This window comes from Tasmannia lanceolata, unplaced genomic scaffold (assembly GCF_043159265.1).
Source record: "Tasmannia lanceolata isolate RefF3 unplaced genomic scaffold, GAP_Taslan_0.1 ptg000037l, whole genome shotgun sequence".
Taxonomy (NCBI): domain Eukaryota; kingdom Viridiplantae; phylum Streptophyta; class Magnoliopsida; order Canellales; family Winteraceae; genus Tasmannia; species Tasmannia lanceolata.
The window spans coordinates 52,072,366-52,085,740 of record NW_027518714.1 but is presented as its reverse complement, the minus strand read 5'-3'; the positions used below and the strand labels follow the sequence as shown (position 1 = coordinate 52,085,740).

At 41.2% G+C, this 13,375-nt stretch overlaps 1 long non-coding RNA gene across 2 annotated transcripts; it reads right to left on the bottom strand.

Annotated features, from left to right (window-relative positions):
• Nucleotides 1-225: 225 nt before the first annotated feature.
• LOC143861131 (uncharacterized) lies at nucleotides 226-12,607 on the bottom strand. Of its 2 annotated transcripts, XR_013239898.1 has the most exons (3): nucleotides 11,792-12,600; nucleotides 2,627-8,508; nucleotides 226-2,410 (listed from the first exon to the last, which is right to left on the bottom strand). It is a non-coding gene; the product is annotated as an uncharacterized LOC143861131 (long non-coding RNA). The 2 variants fall into 2 exon arrangements; XR_013239897.1 differs by lacking the exon at nucleotides 226-2,410 and having other exon boundaries at nucleotides 8,009-8,508; nucleotides 11,792-12,607.
• Nucleotides 12,608-13,375: the final 768 nt, after the last annotated feature.

Genomic DNA, 13,375 nt, shown 5'->3' with positions numbered 1-13,375 from the left:
AAATAATGAACAACGTAATAAACATGTGTATACAAAACCAACTTTCAAGTTCCATGATCAAACATAATTCAATGTTTTAGGATTTGAAAATACACACTATCAGTTTATTATAACCATAAGCTTGGGTTTTAAGCATATCTGGCATGAACTAATGTGCATTCAAGTTAAAAGTTTAGTCCCATATATGATTTCAACTAATCATTTTAACCCTTAAGTTATTGTGGTACCTGGATCCCGTGAGAGGGGTGGGGCGCGAGCCGCCGCGCTCTCTCTCTTGGTCTCTCGTACCCACGCGATTGGCGTGTGCATTTTAATGTTGATTTGAATTAATCTTTCCTGTGAACTTGGGATCACTAAGGCAATCCGAATTCCACACGAAAGAGACTGACAGAGTCGCCACCTAGATGTGGGATCTAGGACCCGTAATTAACCAGAAATCTAGACTCGCTACCTGGTTACGAGAATGGAAGGTATGGGGAGTTATCCGCCACATGCACCATTCCTGCCCGATAATCGGTCTTCGATTCCAAAAGCTAATTCTTTTAAATTTATTTTAAATGGCTCATTCAACTCTATGTTAATGTGCGAACTAAGTGACATGCATCCTATGATCTAATTTTAATGTGAATCCTAGATGTGTATCTTGATTTATTAATTTGTCTGGATTCATTCTAAGTGAAAGTTCTCCTAGAATTCTAATTCATGGAAAATCCTAAGTGATTTGATTAAGCATTTACAAGAAAATTAATATACAAAACACCACAATTTGTTTGTGGTGCCGACTCGCGGGTGGTATGCCATCAGACATCCAAGCTGCCTACGTACCCAAGCCTTACTGGGATCAGAGTCGACGTAGTTCGGTGCACCTAAGCTAAGCTACTTATGCCTAACTCAACTAGGACACCGACCTAGACGGGATTGACTGTTTCAACAGTTTTAGGAGAAGTTATTTAATTCAAGTTGAGGATTTTATTATCTTAAGATTTCATCTAAGATGCTATATGATTCTCATCTAAATGCAAATGGTCCCTTAGACTAATGCAGGTTTGCCTACATCCTAGTTTACTAGGCTTGTCCTAGGGAAAGATTGGGTGACTAGTGTAACTAGACCTATGGCACGGTTGCTATACATAGCAAACGTCCGTGATGAGGCTGGACTCCTAACTCTAGGACTCCCTAAAACCTAAGACTCCCTAAAACTTAGGACACGACACGACACCGGTGTTCCTAAATTGGGCTCTAAGGGTCCTTACGACGGAAACCATAATCCAATGGTTCCGAGAGACACGAGATGAATCGAGATGATGAATAGTGTGAGGGAATGGGAAAGATAGAGAAAGGTGCGACTGAACTTGGGAGTGCCAAATTGCCTACGTACCCCGTGATGGGGATCAAGCCACACGTAGTTCCGCTGGCGAGGTTGCTTGGATTTTGGAAGACAGAATTGGTATTTGTATCTGGAATCGGGTTTGCATTTGAGCATTGGACTTGAGATTCAGAAACATTGATTTAGCAATGGGATTTTGGAATTGGGAATTTGCATCAAAGAATTGAGCATATAGGAATCATCAAGGGTTTGAATTTTGGGAATTCAAAATGGGCGGGCTTATGAGATTCGGCCAAATGGATTCAGACATGCGACTCAGATTGTGTTGGGATATGACTTGGTTAGGCAAAAGGGAGGAAGTTCTATTAGGTGTAAACGGGCATTAGTAGAATAGGGGAATGACTCGGTTGTGACATGGAAGGCCGCAACTTGGTCGAATGCGACTCGGTTGCATTGGGATGGGTTGATTAAGGAATTGGATTGAGTCAACTAAGGGGAGAGTCCAATCGGTTAAAGAGGTTGAGCATACTCGACTAGAGAGTTGGGTCAACTCGACTAGGGAGGTTGGTTAGAGTTGACTCAGTTGAGCTGGGTTGGGATCCCACTTGGTTGGATTGTATTGGGGCGATTTGACTTAAGCTGCAGGTGGCCTGGCTGGGTTAGATTTAATGTAACCAGATTTATGGATAAATGGTGTGCCTCAGTGAGTGGACAAAGGTATGGCTTGGGTTGATGTGTGGCTATGGTTATAGGGTTTAAGGCTTATGGGTATGGGGTTTAGTGAGTTGGGTCTAAGTTAGGAGCAAACCCGAGACTAGCCATGGTCTAACCAGGAGGAAGCAGGGTACAAACCAGGGTGCGGACCAGGGTGCACCAGGGTGCGAACCAGCAGGGAACCAGGGTGCGAACCAGCAGGGGAACCAGGGTGCAACCAGCAGGGAACCTGGGTGCAACCAGCAGCGAACCTGGGTGTAACCAGGGTCTAACCAGAGTGCGAACCAGCAGGGAACCAGGGTGCGAACCAGTATCGAACCTGGGTGCAACCAGCAACGAACCTGGGTGCAACCAGGGTCTAACCAGAGGCTAACCAGGGGGAACCAGGGTGTGAACCATTAGGGAAAAATAAAAATGAAGATAAGATGGGTTAAGAGAAGAGGGAAACATGTATAACTTCAAAGTCTACCATCAAGAAGAATATGATTAAAGATTGATCCTAGATGCTTCCTAACATGGTTTTTCTTTTAAAGTAAAAGATATGCATGAAAACAGACCCTACATAGAATTGAAATAAATGCCTACCTCTTTGAAAACCCACTTTGTGTTTGATTTTTCTTTGATGTTAATTCCTTGAAGATGATTCCTTGCTTGATAATGACTGCTTTTGATATATATCACCCAACGTATAAAATCATCCGATCCGGCAAGGATGGCCGAACCCTTGAAGAGATGAGGGAGAGGGATGAATTTTCTAAGAGAGGGGTTCTTTTTCTTCTTTTTTTCTTCCTTTTCTTTGGATGGTGGGATGAGAGGGTATTTATAGGAGAATGGGATAGGAGGTTAGGTGAGGTTAGGTGAGGTTAGGTAAGGTTAGGTGAGGTTAGGTGGTTAGGTGAGGTTAGGTGAGGTTAGGTGAGGTTTGGATGGTTAGGATGAGAGGAGAGGTTAGGTGAGGTTAGGTGAGGTTTGGATGGTTAGGATGAGAGGAGAGGTTAGGTGATTTTGGATGGTTAGACCCAGGTCAAGATCTGCCATTGATCTAACGATTTACGGAAATCGGGTCTCGGAATGGAATCAGGGTCCGGGCTATGAAGTGACCCTAGCTTATTTTGTCCCGATTGATGATCCGTAAAGTCAGATCAAGATATTAATGACCTAAAACATATAAATCAATGATAGAGGGGGTTCTCACATGGATTTAACACACTAAATTCACCAATCAGGGTATTTTTCAATTTTTCGGATCTAATCATCTCACAAGGTACATCTCTTTATCATTTTGTTTTTTTCAAAAAATTTGAGGATGCATACTTTACCAATGAAATTCTACGGATCAATATATTAGGTTATTGTTGGTTAAAGTAAGGCAAAATGTGGGTGTCTACAGATGCCCCTCTTTGGTAGAGACGACGTAGTCATCGAATACCAAAGTCAAAATGACAGAACCATTTTGCGTAGCTTTAATCGACAAAGAACCCCCTAAACACAATGCAACCTAATATAATGCAAGACCTTAGATGAAATCCTAGAATTGGAATGCAATAAAACAAACCCGCTGCGGTGCCGCTGGCAACGAGAGAAATGGGATACCATTTTCAAATGGATTTTCGGAGGGAAAGGAATATCGCTTTTGAACAGCTTCAGAGGAAATGAGACGTTATTTTCAAATGGTCTCAGAGAGAATAATGGATGACTTTTGAAAGATTCTTAATGAAAACGCAGCATCATTTTTGAATGGGCTTGGGCAAGATGAAATACCGTATTTATACGGATTCGAAGGAAATGAGACATCATAGTTGTATGATGTTCAAAGGGTATAAGAGACCATAGTTGTATGGACTCGAAGAGAATGAAATACCGTATTTGTACGGATTCCAAGGAAATGAGACATCATAGTTGTATGATGTTCAAAGGGGATAAGAGATCAAAGTTGTATGGACTCGAAGAGAATGAAATACCGTATTTGTACGGATTCCAAGGAAATGAGACATCATAGTTGTATGATGTTCAAAGAGGATAAGAGACCATAGTTGTATGGACTCGAAGAGAATGAAATACCGTATTTGTACGGATTCCAAGGGAATGAGACATCATAGTTGTATGATGTTCAGAGAGTATAAGAGACCATAGTTGTATGGACTTGAAGAGAATGAAATACCGTATTTGTACGGATTCCAAGGAAATGAGACATCATAGATGTATGACGTTCAAAGAGGATAAGAGACCATAGTTGTATGGACTCGAAGAAAAGAGGCACCGTTCTCAAACGGGCTCGAAGAGGATAGAAAACCATTCACAAATGGACTCGAGAAAAGAGGCACCGTTCACAAACGGGCTCAAGGAGAAGACAAGACCATTCACAAATGGATTCGAGAAATGAGGCACCGTTCACAAACGGGCTCAAGGAGGACGATACCATTCACAAATGGATTCGAGAAAAGAGGCACCATTCACAAACGGGCTCAAGGATAAGACAAGACCATTCACAAATGGACTCGAGAAATGAGGCACCATTCACAAACGGGCTCAAGGAGAAGACGAGACCATTCACAAATGGACTCGAGAAATGAGGCACCATTCACAAACGGGCTCAAGGAGAAGACGAGACCATTCACAAATGGACTCGAGAAATGAGGCACCATTCACAAACGGGCTTAAAGAGGACATGAGACCATTCACAAATGGACTCAGAAAATGAGGCACCGTTCACAAACGGGCTCAAGGAGAAGACGAGATCATTCCCAAATGGCCTCGAGAAAAGAGGCACCATTCACAAACGGGCTCAAAGAGGACATGAGACCATTCACAAATGGACTCAGAGAATGAGACACCGTTCACAAACGGGTTCAAGGAGAAGACGAGACCATTCACAAATGGACTCGAGAAATGAGGCCCCGTTCACAAACGGGCTCGAAGAATTTAGAAATTTTTTATGAACTTGAATTTGACGTAGGATTGGATTTTTTTTTTTTTTTTAATTAAGGATTTGGATTTGATAAATTTTTTTATTTTTGGAAAATGAGGTACCTTCCGCAAACGGGCTCAAGGAGAAGATGAGACCATTCACAAATGGCCTCGAGAAAAGATGCACCATTCACAAACGGGCTCAAAGAGGACAAGAGATCATTCACAAATGGACTCAGAGAATGAGAAACCTGTTCACAAACGGGTTCAAGGAGAAGACGAGACCATTCACAAATGGACTCGAGAAATGAGGCACCTTTCACAAAAGGGCTCAAAGAGGACATGAGATTTTTCATGAACTTGAATTTGACGTAAGATTGGATTTGTTTGAATCGAGGATTGGATTTGATGAATTTTTTATTTTTGGGAAATGAGGTACCGTCCGCAAACGGGCTCAAGGAGAAGACGAGACCATTCACAAATGGCCTCGAGAAAAGAGGCACCGTTCACAAACGGGCTCGAAGAATTTAGAGGTTTTCATGAATTTGAATTTGACGTAGAATTGGATTTGATGAATTTTGGATTTTTTTTTCTTTTTTTTTGAACTCAATGAAATCGGGGACATTATAGATCGTGCCCAGTAAAGATATTGGAAACCAAGACTTTGACGAATGATGAGACGACCAACCTTATGAACGAAGAACCATTAGTAACAAGAATGGATTAGGAACACTTTTATGAAACTTCAACAAGATTTTTCTCAATGAGACTGTTGGTCTTGTCTTCTGGGGATTTTGATAACTGAAACCTTGAACAAGACATTTGAGATTGGTAATTTAGAACAATGGATCTCCTGGATATAATCATGGAAAAGTGGGATTTGTCTCTTGACAGGTGTTTAGATAAACATTTCTTGACCAGGATAGTATTTAACTAACTGGAAGGAGATTCCGAATTTTAATGGTTCATCTTTCTGAGAAATTGGCTCAACCACCATTGCATCTGGGGCTCTTCCAAGCTTAAGGTGCCTTCCTGGGGTATGATCTTTTTACGGAAGCTGGGCTTTCTGATGTTTCTACTTCTGAACTCTTCTGAGTTGATCTTCTTTGAAATGTAGCTGTTTGACTAGATTCTCGAACCCTTTCAGGTATAATTGCAGGGAGCTGCTTAGGTCGGGCCTCCTTCACCAAGACAGTTACATCATTTGGACATAGGAACGACGATTGACTCTTTCTAAAGAGAAAACTTAGATGAAAGGCACTACTCAAAAGATTGAGCAGCTCTGAAGGAGTGAACTTAGAATGACAAAGATTGACTAACGACACTGACAGACATAGTAATGCTTCTGACTTAGTTAACGTTTTATTTGGTAAGTCTATCCTTTCGAGGAATGCTTCTTTTTTTTTCTTTTTTTTCTTTTTTTTTTGAAATCGTAAACATTAGACTTCTTCCTTGAAACAGTAATGCCTCAAGAATTTAATTACGACTCCTAAGATTGCTTAGCTTCAGTGCCCCCAGTTTTGAGGATATCACTTGAATTTGCTTGAACTTCAGTTGATCTTCAGTCATGATACCGGCTGTAGCCTTCTTATACTGATTCTCTTACCATGACCAAGTCACCTCTTCAGGGTTTTTGACTTGGCGGACCGTGCTAGCCTTAACTTTTGCCTGAACCACCTTTCTAGGTTTTCTATCCAGCAGGCTATCCCCTTAGCTTTTGCCTAAGCCCTTTCGGGTTTTCAACTTAGCAGGGGAATGATCTTAAATTTTGCCTAGACAGCCCTTTCAGGTTTTTAGTCTAGCAGATCTTCAAACTCCGTTCTTTTTTTTTTTCTTTTTTTTTTTACTTTTTGTGTTTCGGGACCTAGCTCATTAGTTCTGAACACCGGAAGGACTTTATAGGTAGGATAGGGCTTTTCAAAGAATGGCTTAAGGTTCAACAAAGATTTCGACCGAACCTGTGAACAGGTTGCCTACATATCCCAAGGTAGGAATCAGGTCGTGTGTAGGTCAAGGCGAATGCCCCTAGTTTGAAGATCAATTGTTTGAAGGTTAATTGATTTTTTTCCTTTTTTCTTTTCTTTCTGGAACAATTAACTTCTCTTCTTTTGGAACTTGTCCCTCTTTTTTTTTTCTGGAACGATTGATTTTTCTTTTTTTCTTTTTTTTGAATCGACCGAACTCGGTTTAACCGAGCTGCCTACGTACCCCAGTGTAGGGATCAGGTCTCGCGTAGTTCGGGGCGGATGCCCCTAGTTTGATGGGTTTTCAAGAAAATTTGATTCAGGCTCGAAGGATTTGCAAACCGGTATTCTTTTGACGTTGGGTTCTGATTTTGGGATTTATTCGGCCAAAGGAGGCCTTCCGATGTTCAAATTGGGAATCGATCTAGGTTACTAGGGTCCCTCTGGTACTGATTATTTATTTATTTTTTCTTTTCTTTTTTTTCACAGAATTTGACGGCATTTCCAGGTAAGAGATAATGGATCTTCTTCTTCCAAGATTCTAATACGTGCTTTTGACTTTCATAGAGTGAAACTTGTTCTTTGACATCCTCCATCTATGGATTCGTACTCTCGATATCTGATGATCACTTTTCATTGTTTGCTCTTGAACTTTTCATCTTGAATTTGTTGGCTTTATGTTATAAATTTGAGAACCAAGGTCATTGATTGGAAATATGAAAGTTGTTTCCACTCTATGCCCCTTGTATAGCATATATCTTCTCACTTTCTTCATTTTCTTTGAGCTTTCCATCTATGTCTTGCCCCTGGTATCGGTTGTAGCTTTTCTAGACAATCTTCTTATTCTTGAAATAATTTTATCAATTCTTCACACTCTTTAGAGGGTAATGTATTTTCAATCGGCATTCACTGAATCAAAGTTTCAGTGCCAGTGTTTATCATTTCAATTTCATCTTTGAAAGGTTGGGATTGGCGCTCCTCCTCTCGTTCAAGTAATTGCTGTGACTCAAGTGGAGTTTCGTCAATTTTGTCCTCATTTGAAGAGGGAGTCTTATTTTAAGATCAGAAGCACACTTAAGAACAGACACAAGTGAACTTTTTGGAACTGACTGAAATTTTATTTAAAGAAAAGCTATTACATCAGACGACCTATCCTGAACATGCTCAGGATTCACAACTCTAAATAAGAAAGGGAAACAGAAGATAACTTGCCTGGACTAGGCATTGACCTTTAACTGTAAGACCGGACTCAATAATTATACTGACCATGATGACTGACTCAACATAAAATAGTAAGTGACTAAAACTTTAACTGCTGCAACTGTTTGGCGTTGAAGGCTCGGCGAAGGCTGGTTCGTTCTGAACATCATCATGGCTGATACTTTCAATTTTGGACAATGATGACTGATTCGCATAGGGAAATGCCCCTAGCTCAAGGATTCTGAGAGTGAACTCTGAAGGACTTAGCAAAATAATCTTGAAAAAGGTAGCCCCTAGAGGAGGAACAGACCAGGGGTACAAGCAAGATTGGATTATCTGGACCAGGCATGATCAGATCATGAGAACGCATAATCGAAAGATTGTGAGATTCTGCATCTGCCAGTTAGGGGATGGCATGAAGATACGATCGAATCGTATGACAGAAGAACGAAAGACGCACGATCAAAAGATTAGATGAGATAGCATAAGATTGCTTTCAACGGATAGATCATGAATGACTAATCCTATGAGATCTTTGGAAATGATGGGATTTATATCCTAACTCAAAGGGAATTTTTTTTTTTTCACATTTTATCAGTGTTACTTGAAGGCATCAACCTTAATCCTAATCTATCGGAGTGGAGAGAGAATCTCGACTCATGACTTTGTTCGTGTATATAAGGACCGATCGTGACCATTGGAAGATGGACCACGGCCTAATCTAGACACCAATGGGTAGGATATCCTAAACTAGGCTCACACACGTGATGCACATGTGTTCGTATACTACATGCATGTGTGGGTTAATCTAGGGGTAAGGCCAAGAGTTCCCTTAGCGCGAATCCCTGCTCGATATACTGTACCAGTGTTCGGCGTATCAGTACGTGAACAAGAGATCCGTTTACGTACCATAAAGGTACCAGGCTAAGGGTGGAATGCTTCTCTAGCACAGAGGCACCAGGTGATGAAATCCCAGTCAACCATGCTAGATAACACTCCGGGTTCCTAAAATAGGACGTGTGTGCACGTGAGATGCAAGGGTTTAGATGCAAGTGATGTAAGTGTGTGCAATAAGTTCGCGCGATCTATGATGCCTTCAGGTTTTGTTAGATTAAGTTTGAGTAAAATGTGATGAGAAAATAAAACAAGACAAACTAATCTGACAAGTATACAAGAGATAGAGTTCTTATGAGCCAGTTAAATTAAATTCAAATGAATTATCTTTTGGAATTTTAATGAAGTTAGGTGATCCCCAGCAGAGTCGCCAGACTGTGGTACCTTGATCCCGCGAGAGGGGTGTGGGGCGCGAGCCGCCGCTCTCTCTCTCTTGGTCTCTCGTATCCACGCGATTGGCGTGTGCATTTTATTATTGATTTGAATTAATCTTTCCTGTGAACTTGGGATCACTAAGGCAATCCGAATTCCACACGAAAGAGACTGACAGAGTCGCCACCTAGATGTGGGATCTAGGACCCGTAATTAACCAGAAATCTAGACTCGCTACCTGGTTACGAGAATGGAAGGTATGGGGAGTTATCCGCCACATGCACCATTCCTGCCCGATAATCGGTCTTCGATTCCAAAAGCTAATTCTTTTAAATTTATTTTAAATGGCTCATTCAACTCTATGTTAATGTGCGAACTAAGTGACATGCATCCTATGATCTAATTTTAATGTGAATCCTAGATGTGTATCTTGATTTATTAATTTGTCTGGATTCATTCTAAGTGAAAGTTCTCCTAGAATTCTAATTCATGGAAAATCCTAAGTGATTTGATTAAGCATTTACAAGAAAATTAATATACAAAACACCACAATTTGTTTGTGGTGCCGACTCGCGGGTGGTATGCCATCAGACATCCAAGCTGCCTACGTACCCAAGCCTTACTGGGATCAGAGTCGACGTAGTTCGGTGCACCTAAGCTAAGCTACTTATGCCTAACTCAACTAGGACACCGACCTAGACGGGATTGACTGTTTCAACAGTTTTAGGAGAAGTTATTTAATTCAAGTTGAGGATTTTATTATCTTAAGATTTCATCTAAGATGCTATATGATTCTCATCTAAATGCAAATGGTCCCTTAGACTAATGCAGGTTTGCCTACATCCTAGTTTACTAGGCTTGTCCTAGGGAAAGATTGGGTGACTAGTGTAACTAGACCTATGGCACGGTTGCTATACATAGCAAACGTCCGTGATGAGGCTGGACTCCTAACTCTAGGACTCCCTAAAACCTAAGACTCCCTAAAACTTAGGACACGACACGACACCGGTGTTCCTAAATTGGGCTCTAAGGGTCCTTACGACGGAAACCATAATCCAATGGTTCCGAGAGACACGAGATGAATCGAGATGATGAATAGTGTGAGGGAATGGGAAAGATAGAGAAAGGTGCGACTGAACTTGGGAGTGCCAAATTGCCTACGTACCCCGTGATGGGGATCAAGCCACACGTAGTTCCGCTGGCGAGGTTGCTTGGATTTTGGAAGACAGAATTGGTATTTGTATCTGGAATCGGGTTTGCATTTGAGCATTGGACTTGAGATTCAGAAACATTGATTTAGCAATGGGATTTTGGAATTGGGAATTTGCATCAAAGAATTGAGCATATAGGAATCATCAAGGGTTTGAATTTTGGGAATTCAAAATGGGCGGGCTTATGAGATTCGGCCAAATGGATTCAGACATGCGACTCAGATTGTGTTGGGATATGACTTGGTTAGGCAAAAGGGAGGAAGTTCTATTAGGTGTAAACGGGCATTAGTAGAATAGGGGAATGACTCGGTTGTGACATGGAAGGCCGCAACTTGGTTGAATGCGACTCGGTTGCATTGGGATGGGTTGATTAAGGAATTGGATTGAGTCAACTAAGGGGAGAGTCCAATCGGTTAAAGAGGTTGAGCATACTCGACTAGAGAGTTGGGTCAACTCGACTAGGGAGGTTGGTTAGAGTTGACTCAGTTGAGCTGGGTTGGGATCCCACTTGGTTGGATTGTATTGGGGCGATTTGACTTAAGCTGCAGGTGGCCTGGCTGGGTTAGATTTAATGTAACCAGATTTATGGATAAATGGTGTGCCTCAGTGAGTGGACAAAGGTATGGCTTGGGTTGATGTGTGGCTATGGTTATAGGGTTTAAGGCTTATGGGTATGGGGTTTAGTGAGTTGGGTCTAAGTTAGGAGCAAACCCGAGACTAGCCATGGTCTAACCAGGAGGAAGCAGGGTACAAACCAGGGTGCGGACCAGGGTGCACCAGGGTGCGAACCAGCAGGGAACCAGGGTGCGAACCAGCAGGGGAACCAGGGTGCAACCAGCAGGGAACCTGGGTGCAACCAGCAGCGAACCTGGGTGTAACCAGGGTCTAACCAGAGTGCGAACCAGCAGGGAACCAGGGTGCGAACCAGTATCGAACCTGGGTGCAACCAGCAACGAACCTGGGTGCAACCAGGGTCTAACCAGAGGCTAACCAGGGGGAACCAGGGTGTGAACCATTAGGGAAAAATAAAAATGAAGATAAGATGGGTTAAGAGAAGAGGGAAACATGTATAACTTCAAAGTCTACCATCAAGAAGAATATGATTAAAGATTGATCCTAGATGCTTCCTAACATGGTTTTTCTTTTAAAGTAAAAGATATGCATGAAAACAGACCCTACATAGAATTGAAATAAATGCCTACCTCTTTGAAAACCCACTTTGTGTTTGATTTTTCTTTGATGTTAATTCCTTGAAGATGATTCCTTGCTTGATAATGACTGCTTTTGATATATATCACCCAACGTATAAAATCATCCGATCCGGCAAGGATGGCCGAACCCTTGAAGAGATGAGGGAGAGGGATGAATTTTCTAAGAGAGGGGTTCTTTTTCTTCTTTTTTTCTTCCTTTTCTTTGGATGGTGGGATGAGAGGGTATTTATAGGAGAATGGGATAGGAGGTTAGGTGAGGTTAGGTGAGGTTAGGTGAGGTTAGGTAAGGTTAGGTGAGGTTAGGTGGTTAGGTGAGGTTAGGTGAGGTTAGGTGAGGTTTGGATGGTTAGGATGAGAGGAGAGGTTAGGTGAGGTTAGGTGAGGTTTGGATGGTTAGGATGAGAGGAGAGGTTAGGTGAGGTTAGGTGAGGTTTGGATGGTTAGGATGAGAGGAGAGGTTAGGTGATTTTGGATGGTTAGACCCAGGTCAAGATCTGCCATTGATCTAACGATTTACGGAAATCGGGTCTCGGAAGGGAATCAGGGTCCGGGCTATGAAGTGACCCTAGCTTATTTTGTCCCGATTGATGATCCGTAAAGTCAGATCAAGATATTAATGACCTAAAACATATAAATCAATGATAGAGGGGGTTCTCACATGGATTTAACACACTAAATTCACCAATCAGGGTATTTTTCAATTTTTCGGATCTAATCATCTCACCAGGTACATCTCTTTATCATTTTGTTTTTTTCAAAAAATTTGAGGATGCATACTTTACCAATGAAATTCTACGGATCAATATATTAGGTTATTGTTGGTTAAAGTAAGGCAAAATGTGGGTGTCTACAGTTATATGCAAAACATAAAGCATATAAACAACATATAGGGGTGCTTAAGTTAAGAATTAGAAACCAAAGGTGTTCATTGACTGAGTTTTAATCATTAAACAACATCAAAACTTTACATAACTGGGTCTCCATGGCATTTAGTTAATTCTTCAAGAGTTTGAAATCAAAATTAAACTCAAGGCCCACTTTAAAAAACCCAAAAGTTATAAAATTACACTGGAATTTTAAAATCCAGATTCCGAACACCAAAACAGACCTTGGAAACGGGTTCATAATGGTCTAAAACCATAGGAATGGTCTAACCCAAGTCCAAAACCCCAAAATATTTGACTTAAAATCAAACTTACAAAACCAAAAGTCTTGATTTTACACTGTAACTATATCATACAGTGCTTAAATACCAAAAATGACCTCAAAAATAGGTCCAGAACGATCTGTAACCTGAGGAACCAATCTAATCCGAGCCCAAAACTCCAAAACTTTTGACTCAAAACCAAATTTATAAAGTCAAAAGTGTTAAAAATACACTATAAGTGTATTATACAGTGCTCAAATGGCAAAATGGATAGCAAAAATGGTTTCAAAGGGTTGCAAAACGTTCGGAACCAGTTTTACTTGGGCTAAAACCCTAAAATATTTGACTCAAAAACCAAGTTGAAAAATCAAAAGTTTTTGAATTTACACTATACCTATATGATACAGATGCCAGATGCCAAAACTGAC